Source organism: Anguilla rostrata, chromosome 12, assembly GCF_018555375.3.
Source record: "Anguilla rostrata isolate EN2019 chromosome 12, ASM1855537v3, whole genome shotgun sequence".
Lineage (NCBI taxonomy): Eukaryota > Metazoa > Chordata > Actinopteri > Anguilliformes > Anguillidae > Anguilla > Anguilla rostrata.
The window spans coordinates 22,963,730-22,973,243 of record NC_057944.1 but is presented as its reverse complement, the minus strand read 5'-3'; the positions used below and the strand labels follow the sequence as shown (position 1 = coordinate 22,973,243).

At 37.3% G+C, this 9,514-nt stretch overlaps 1 long non-coding RNA gene across 1 annotated transcript; it reads right to left on the bottom strand.

Annotated features, from left to right (window-relative positions):
- Positions 1–643: 643 nt before the first annotated feature.
- Positions 644–8,395, bottom strand: LOC135236505 (uncharacterized). The gene is made up of 2 exons (XR_010324594.1): positions 8,075–8,395; positions 644–1,348 (listed from the first exon to the last, which is right to left on the bottom strand). It is a non-coding gene; the product is annotated as an uncharacterized LOC135236505 (long non-coding RNA).
- Between the last annotated feature and the right edge of the window lie 1,119 nt (positions 8,396–9,514).

The window sequence follows — 9,514 nt, the reverse complement described above, 5'->3', positions numbered from 1 at the left end:
TTGACTCTGTTTTTCTAAATTATTTATAACTTTAGAAAGGTTTAAAATGGAATGTCATGTGAGTTCATCTACTGAAAGTTTGTCTAAATAAGGAGGGAAATATTTACATTTTAGCCAAATATTTTTTAGCCATTCCTTTTCCTGGTTTTGGAGGGTTGTTGCTGCATAACAATCAGCACGGGGGATAAGTAAGAGGTTATGTGTTTCAGTGTCCAAGTGACCTATTAGGTTATTTTATGTTCTTAAGAATAGATCATTGCAGAAACGGTTTATGCGCAAGATTAAGGAAATGTTACTTGAAATAAAATAAGTAAATGGTGAAGTCACAGACAAATGTCAATCTGTTGTAGAGACTAGTGTCATAGCAAGCTTATATTTAATTTAGCTGAGTAAAGTCATATTGTGTGTAGGATATTAACTCAGCAGTGCTAATATCTCCTGGTATCTTATTCATATTTTATTGTTAATGTAATACATACAAAACAGACAGTGTCTCGTATTTGTCTAATTGTTTTAAACCAACACTATTTAAACCAACAGTGAAGACTGTTGGTTTAAAACAATAACTTAACATCTCTTATCCTCTAGTTCAAGTGCAGCTGCTGGTTTTCCCAGTTTGCGACTGTTTTCCATTTCACTCAGCTTTGTAGTTCAGTGGAGTCCTTTATTTTCAGTCAATAGTAATACATATACATATAGAGGAAGACGATTAAGAATACAAAGACGTGCCAGTCATTTTTATTATTTCAGGCCAGAACTGGAGGCTCAGATATTATTATTTCTTTTGTTCTGCTTGACTGGTCCTTCACATGTTGTTGACGGTTGTAAAATGGGAGGTACTTCTTCAATACTCAGCACTTAAAATGGACAGTAAATTAAGTTTGAATTCATGTGTGCTGGTAGTGCCCTTGCAATGCTGATTTTTCCTTTTTCCTGTGGAAAAGTATGTGTAATCTAGACTTACTTACAACATAGCTGGAAAGTTGGAGTTGGGAAAGGTAAAGAAAAAAAAAACATTAAAAACTTTAATGCAGTGCTTCTATTCACAAGGATTTTTGTGTGCTAGCTAGGATGAGAGTGAAAAAATATAGTTGGCATGTTTATAAAAACAGTTCTTAAGAATACCCCATAGTGATCTCAATCTTCTTGCATGAGAAATCTAGCCGCAGACAGGCAGACCTGTCCAGAAAGACAGTCTTCTTGGAGAGATTTGCCTGTGGTAACTGTATCCAAAACATGTTGTGCCAGAACTGGTCCCAACCATGGCTGAGGTGCACCCTCTTGTGGTCATGATGTGAACATTTAGATCCAGTGTTCTCTTTGCAGTAACAGGAGCAGCTGTCAGGTCCTGAGACATTAAAAAAAATAAAATAAAATTCTGCACAGATCCACGTGTCTTTCAACAAGACTGCACAGATAATTTCACCCACATCACCGGTGTCAGTGTCACGAGCCCATTTCCGTTACACACTGGGTAATCTCACATATGAGAGGCAGCAATATCAAACCAGCATTCTCACACTTTCACTTGCATGATCCTGTCAATGCCACCTGACTCACTCAGAAGGTATTTATATCAAGACTGTTTATTTATCTTCTGCTGCATGTACAGGCTGCTCTTTTCCTATTCCTCCTTCCATCTCCTGCCTTCCCGCTCTTCTTTATCCTAACATTGAATCACTCCTCTTTCTACCTCTCATCTGTTTGACTAAGGTAAGGGATTTCTGTTCCTCCTTTTCTTACAGAACACAGATGATGTGCCTGTGCATACAGTCTGAAAAGCACTGCGCTGCAATGTCTCCACCTTGTGGATATTCTGCTTGTTTTATTTGTTCACTTGATAAACTATCACACCAAGAGCACTTAGCTTTCCACACCTAGCGCAGTTCCTTTCATGCTGAACTGTGCAAAACCAATGACATCACACAAGAATATACATTTCTAAAAGGAAAACAGAGACCATGACAAAGGCTTGGGATTCTAAGGCTTGGAACTGCATTTGATCTGCTTACAATGTTGGTCCACTAAACATTTCATTTACTTAGAATGAACACATCTGAAAATGGGAAACAGTCCACTGAAAAGAGTGATGTCTAGCGAAGTACAGTAACCGCCTTTGTTTTAGCATCTTTATCCCGTCTACATGTTACTCTTCCAAACAGGCAGCATCCTCCACGGATACATCTTACTCTGAACCTTTTCTACCGCAGTGAATAATTAAAAGCACAGCAAGTAGGAAAGAGCAAGAACACCACACATAGAGGTTGGTGTTTCTCTTGAAAACCCCTGCTGTAGGTGAAAAAAAGGTAAAAATTGTGAAACCAGCTGAATTCCAGTCCACATGTTGCAGTGGCCTGTATGATCTAAACATTGAATATTCACCGAAGCAACAAAGAAATTCTGCAACAAAGAAATTAGACACTGAAATTCAACATCATTCAACTGTAATTGCCACGAAAATACCACTGATTATGTTAGCACAAGGAATCCCATTTAATATTAGTGGGGACAAATTTGGCAATATTTATACAATGTTGTACAAACTCTAGTTTCCATAAATTAAATTTAGATCTATTTCCACTTTGCCTGTGACAATATGTTGGATAGTTTGAATGGTGTAGATGTTTGGGCAAAACATGAATCTGAATGACAATAAAAAGAGAAATGGCATGCAATACATCTGTTATATTTTACCCATAAGGCATCCTGACTCAGAGCACACTCTGGTCCTCTACAACAGAACGCTGAAGTGATCACTGATTCATGACCACAAGGTCATGCAGTGCTGAGCGAAACTGAATAAAGATGGCCTGGGTTCTGTGTCACTCTTTGCCACTGTTTATGCTCTCTGTGACATTTTGCCCCATAAGCCACGCTTGTCAGATCTGAGATTAACCAGGAGGAACAAGTTTCCTACATGCATTTATGTGGAAAGGATATTCAAAGAAAGTTTAGCTACAACTGTTCACAAATGCATGTAAAATATGGAATGGGACAAAATGTTCATGCATATTGCACTTATCTCTTGGAGAGCATTCCCTTGTACAGTGTTTCAAACTCAACAGTGGCTTTTGAGATCCATGTAAAACAATATGCCACGCATTCACTCTACACAACCCAAAAATAGATGTGGATTGAAATAATCCTAAAATGAACAGGCAGTGGAAAAAGGAAAGGTGCTCGAAGGTGATTGAAAATTGAAAAATGAGGAGGTAGTAACCTCAGTAATACAAAAGCTAATGGTAAAAAAAAAAATCACACAATACTACCACAGTCACTCAGCATACCAGGGAGTACCAACCGGTAACTCTACTGAGCTAAAAGCACTCACAATGCATTTCAACAGCAGTTTTCTTCAGGGAACTCTCGGCACAATTCAGTACTGACTGATCTTCCAGTCTGTTCATAATCAAATGGAAGCTGTGATATCCAGAGCTCCCATTAACACACAACCATCTGGGTTTGGCTTTATCAACGGGCACAGCTGGGGATAACGAATAAATCATTTGGGCCCCACAGGAGGAGTGTATATGCAGTCACAGTTCACTGTTCCAGTGTGTGTTACCAGGCACACACAGACACATGGTTACTGGCATATAAAACGACACGGTCTGTGACTGCCAACAAATAAGCTTTACATGTTTAAACCAGGCAAAGATACACACAGCAAACAACACAGATTGCAACTGGAGGGGTAAGCAAATTGACAATGATGTATGATTTAAAAAAAAAAAAAAGTTCAAAAATTATATTGGAAAAGTATCTGGACATTGTTTTGTGCTGCATTCCTAAGAAAAGTAAGGTGTAAGCAAAAACTAAGGAGTCAATATGTTAAATATTTTTTTAAGCAACACACACCCACAGTTTTCTTTTTTTTTTTTTTTGTCAGTACCACACTGTTTGGCATGATTAGCAATGTAATGCATTGGTCTGTCTTAAATTAATTTAAGTGGAAGGTCTGTTCCTTTTCACTAGTTTTTATAGTCTATATCTCTTGCAATAAGCCTCTTACTAATTGATACAATTTGATTTAATGTAGATGGCATGCCCAAACAGGGGAAGCCCTGAGATAGGCCAGTGAGGTACATAGGATCTTCTGTGACATCATGATGAATCTTAACATAACCATATAAGGGAGACACAGAACAATTCTGTGAAGGGCATACAGCCATGGTGATTGTTCAGAACAATGACAGAAATCCATAGGTAAATGGTAAGGACAGAGCTCACAACCAACTGAAGGGTGACGGGTGACAGTTAGACTCCTAAAAAGGTGTATTAATTTTATAGTGTCTTTTAAGGATAAAAGTATTTATCCTTAATTATTTTATTCATATTGTCCATTTGAGCAAACCCAAAAAGAATCCATGTTATTTACAGACACATTAAAATGAAAAGGAATAAAGGGTATATTTGTTGAATTTGTTGAATTTATGTTTTATATATTCAAAATACTAAATAGACACATTAAAAATATCAAAACCATGCTGATTCTGAATGAGCAACTGTATGCATATTTCAACATATTGCAAAAAATATAAATATACCAGAGAAAATAAGCAAATGTATTTTTATGATATGGCATATGTTGTCATTGACAAAGAATATATTCTGTTTATCAATTCATTATTTGCATGCATATTGATTTACATGAAGTGCCTCAATTCAGTTAAGGGCTATAGAAGGTATAAATCAGAGGGTGAGAATGTTGATTGACAATGACAACTTGGAACGCAGCATCTGAAACCAAATGGACTGCATCAGAGCTAAATGACCACATTCCCAAAGCTCAGGGACAGCTCTGGCTCTTTTCAGAATTACTGTCACTTTCCATTTATATTTTTTACACTGACTGTCCCTGTGAGGATACTTTTTCAACGAAGATACAAAAAGTATCATTCTTTGTAAGGGTTGGCAGCCTCTTCAGGACACATACGTTCCAAAATAAGGGCATCCTCATATAGTAATATCTTAAAATAACATCACCAAAATTATAGTAAAGATCTTGTGATTTTGTGGGCTGTTGGAAGTGATGCAACACTTTAAAAAAAAAAAAAAACACTTTTCTTATGGTATCTCATTTGCAAGGGTAAAACACTTTTCACTTCCATGATTGATCAGCCAATTATGTAATTTCTATATGAACATATCTAAGGGCTTACCGTATGCATCTGACTGTGTGCGCCTCTGAGGTTCCATAGGTGCTTTAAAAGTATTGTTATCGTCTTTCATTTTTATCAGTAATGGGCACCTGCAGATCCGTTCTGTGTGAATTCGCCATTCTGGCTGGAGTATTTGGGCGTTTTAAGGTGCATTTACAGGTGTGTGACTTGCATACCTGGTATAAATAGACTTGTGTTTTCATTCCCTACTTGTGTTTCATTCCATTCCCATTCAGTTCCCAAGCTGTGTGGCGTATTCTGGAAGTTATTGTGATTGATAATGTATAATTAATGATCATTATTATTTTAACATTTGAAATTGTAATTGTAATAGAGACTGATTTACAATTAACTTGATTAAACTGCCTCATACTGTTCACTTGCACAATTTTTTTTTTTTTTTTTTTGAAACACTTAATTAAAAACGTAACCTTTATATTTTAGATCTGGTGCCACTATTATTGGGATATACTGTACTACTGTACTATGTCAAATGGGAAGACACTTGATTTGGGATATGGCCTTCCTGCTTCAGGCGAGTAGCCTTCAAAGCAATTCAAGAGCCAATCCTGTGGCTAGAACGAATGCAAACTCACCCCTGCAGTAGTGTGATAAATGCTAACCGCAACCGTGTGCGCAGACAGGGCACCAAATGGAAATAATGACAAGCAGCCTGTGACACACATTGCACAATACCATTTTTAGTAGCTCTAAAAACAGATGTTGGCTCTCTTCCTATTTTTAAGTTTGCATTTTTCTTCCGTAAAGATGAAACAATATGGGTTGTTTTATATTTGTTATCTTGAATTTTTACACAGAAAGGGACAGGTATGCATAGTTCAGTTGATTCTCTGTAACTACAGTTAAAACGGGCAATTTTGCCATCATGATCAGAATATCATATCAAATGTAAATCTTTTTCAGGTATGTACATATTAGTATTTGCATCAATAATAATAATAATAACAATAAAATTGAAATGTGTGCACATTAATATTTTGAAAAAGTTTATTGGTCTAAAATATCTTGGTAAATTGCATTAGATTTCATACCCAGCACCACTGGCCTCTTGCAAAAGGAAAATAGCACAATGTAGTGCCCAGTCCCTCTGGGCGAGGAGGGAGTTTTGTATGCTGTCTATGCTTGACTTGCTGTGCTGTAGTTGCCTGTGCTACGTGCATACCCGTGGCAGCAGGTCAGAGGCGTCGTACTGGAAAGCACTACTCCCATAGGCAGGCCACATACTCCTGCCAAACCGCTGAATATTAAGGCCAAGACAGCATAGTGTCTGCTGGGAGCAAGTAGGCTACTGTGAGTTAACTACGATACAACTGCTGGCTTGACCCGATGTCAGTTATACATGTATGCAATAAATAAGAAATGTGAATCAACTCAGTGTGAACTTCTCGGAACAGTGAAGTAGCCGGTACATTCAGAAGAGAATTAATGCAGGTTTTCTGTACGTTGTGTTCTTCTCAATGGGCAAAATAGGCAGCACTTTCAGGCCAATACTTTCTGTGTGCTGCCGAAATGTAGAAGTACATCTGTTCTGTCCTGTACCACTACCAACAATTTCATGGTACTGCACCCAAAACTAGAACACATGCACATAAAAATGTACAATTTAGAAAATTGGACATTCAGCACATCTAGGCTTGTCTTTTACCAGCCTCTAGGCCAGAGCATACTGTATATAAAACATTTCTATTTTCAAAGTTGCAATAGTGTCTACATACTGTTTATATTTTCTTGCAATATTCCCTTAATGCATAAAAAATCTACCCTTTATATTTGGGATCTGATGCTACTATTATTGTGACACTTGATTTGGGTTATGACCTGCCTTCTTCAGCTGAGTAGCCTTCAAAGCAATTCAGGAACTAATCCTGTAGCCAGAACGAATGCATCTTACCCCTGCATTTTTTTCCGCAGGGCAGCAATTTCTGTACAGCTTGGTTGCAGCCTGATCAAAATTTACCAGTACACACATCTGTTCTGTCCTGTACCATTACACACAATTTTATTCAATAGAGTACCACACCCAAACTAGAACAAATGCATGTAAAAATATGCAATTAAATAATTCAGACCATCCAAGCTTGTTTTTTAATTGTGTCTTGACCATATCCAGTGTTATTTAATTCCTGGACTTGAGCACCAGGGTCTTTACACATCACTACATAACCTTGCAAGCTATTCCACATGTTCATAACTCTCAACTTGACAGATATTTTGTCGTTGACATTGTTAATTCCTTTATTAATGTAAAAATCTCCAATTACCCTTAAATACATTAAAGAGTAATTGCACTCACTGTTTCAACCTGGCTCCACCTACAACACAATTCTGTAAAAAGCATCCTGGGGTAAACAAAGTGGCTATGTACATCTAATTTACATAAAGTATTCTATTTGCAAATTATTTGCACAGCATAGTGGTACCTGGCTCATGTAACTCAAATTGTCAAATTAGGCGTTGCAGATCATAATATGAACCAAGATTCAGCAATTACATGGCTTATTTCTCACCTCAAATGTTTTCAGAAACATATTTTAGTGGACTGTTTAGGTGGAATTTATGAGAGCTTATGCCCAGGCCACCATTTCTTTGGTCTGAAAAGCACTGGGCCGAAGCCAATCTAGCCATTCAGTTGCCGGCAGGGTTTTGTCGTATTAAAAAGTAAACAGACAAATGTGTTGGCAGCAAAATGGGGCCGTTGTCATCCAAAAAGTTTCCTTTTGACTCATCTGTCCATAGAACATTATCCCAAAAAGGTCTGGGGATCATACAGGTGCAAATGTGAGATGAGCCTTGATGTTTTTCTTTGTTAGCAGTGGTTTCTACCTTGCTACTCCCCCGTGAATCCCCATTTTGCCCGGTCTCTTTCTTATTGTGGAGACATGAACACTGACCTTGCTGAGCCTAGAGAGGCCTGCAGTTCCTCGGATGTTCATCAGGGATCTTTTGTGGCTTCTTGGATGATTTGTCCCTGCACCATTGGAGAAATTTTGGCATGCCGGCCACTGCAAAGATTCACCACTGTTCCAAGTGTATATTTCAACAACTTTTGTTCTCATCTCTTCTTGAATTCCTTCAATCGTGCCATAGAGTGCTTGTAGAAACTTTGTAGTGACTACTTCACTCTGATGGTAAGGTTCACTGTGAGTGAGGTTTAGATTCAACAGGGCTGGTTGCAATCAAGCCTGGCTGTGTTCAGCTGAATTTCATTATCAATTAAATTAGGTTAATTGGTTGATTGAGTAACTAGGAGGGGCATTACTTTTTCACATGCAAAATGGGTGTTTGAACATTTTTTTAATTAAATAATTTTCATTTAAAAATAATTTTTTTGTGTGTACCCAGTTTCTTATTGTCGAATATTTCATTTTGTACAAAGATCTGAATTCATTCTTTGTGATAAATATGCAATAATAGAGGAAATCAGGAAGGAGCAAATAATTTTTCACAGCAAAAATGTGTTTTTAGCACCTTGGAGATCTCCTTTACCATTTCCATTTTAGTTAGCATCTAGGGGAGCTTCCTAGCGCACTGAATACAACTTGTTACAACAAATGTATCTCAGAGGAGGAAGAGTTGGGACTCTAGCTTACAAGAACAATGTCACATGTTTTGTTGTGAAACATGACATTTCAGCGGTCAGATGTCCCCATATTATAATTAAGGGTGAGGGTTACACAAAGCATCATCTACTCTGCTGCATTAACTTACATGTGAGGCTGTTCCTTATCTTAGTCATCCAAGCACAACTTAAAAAAAGGTCTTGGTGTCACGTTATCTCTCAATTAACAAATGAATAAATAGGCTGGTTTTGCTCACACTTACTTTTGAAGTTGAGCAAGCACTGATTCAGCAACATTCACTGGAATCTGGCCTGCCATTTTAAAAGGGATTAATTTCACTCTGGCACACACATACCAATTAATGACATAAAAATAATCATACAACCACAAACGAGATCAGAAGAATGGTCGGAAAATAATTCAAATTCAGCATATTTAAAATTGACTTAACCCAAAAGTAAAACTGACTTACTTTTGTACAAAATAAATGCTTTCTTGCATTTTTTTGATATACAGCGTGCTCCATAATGTTTCGGACAAAGACATATTTTTTTCTTGATTTAGCTCTATACTCCACAATTTTAGATTTGTAATCAAACAATTCAAATATGGTCAAAGTGCACATTCTCACCTCTTATTTAAGGGTCCAATGAGGCATTGAGTGTGGAGCCTTATTCTGCTGCTGGAGGCATAGGGCTTTTTCTAAAGAATACTCTTTTTTAAAATATTGCAATGACATGCACTGCTGACGTAGACCCCTTTTACATAAAG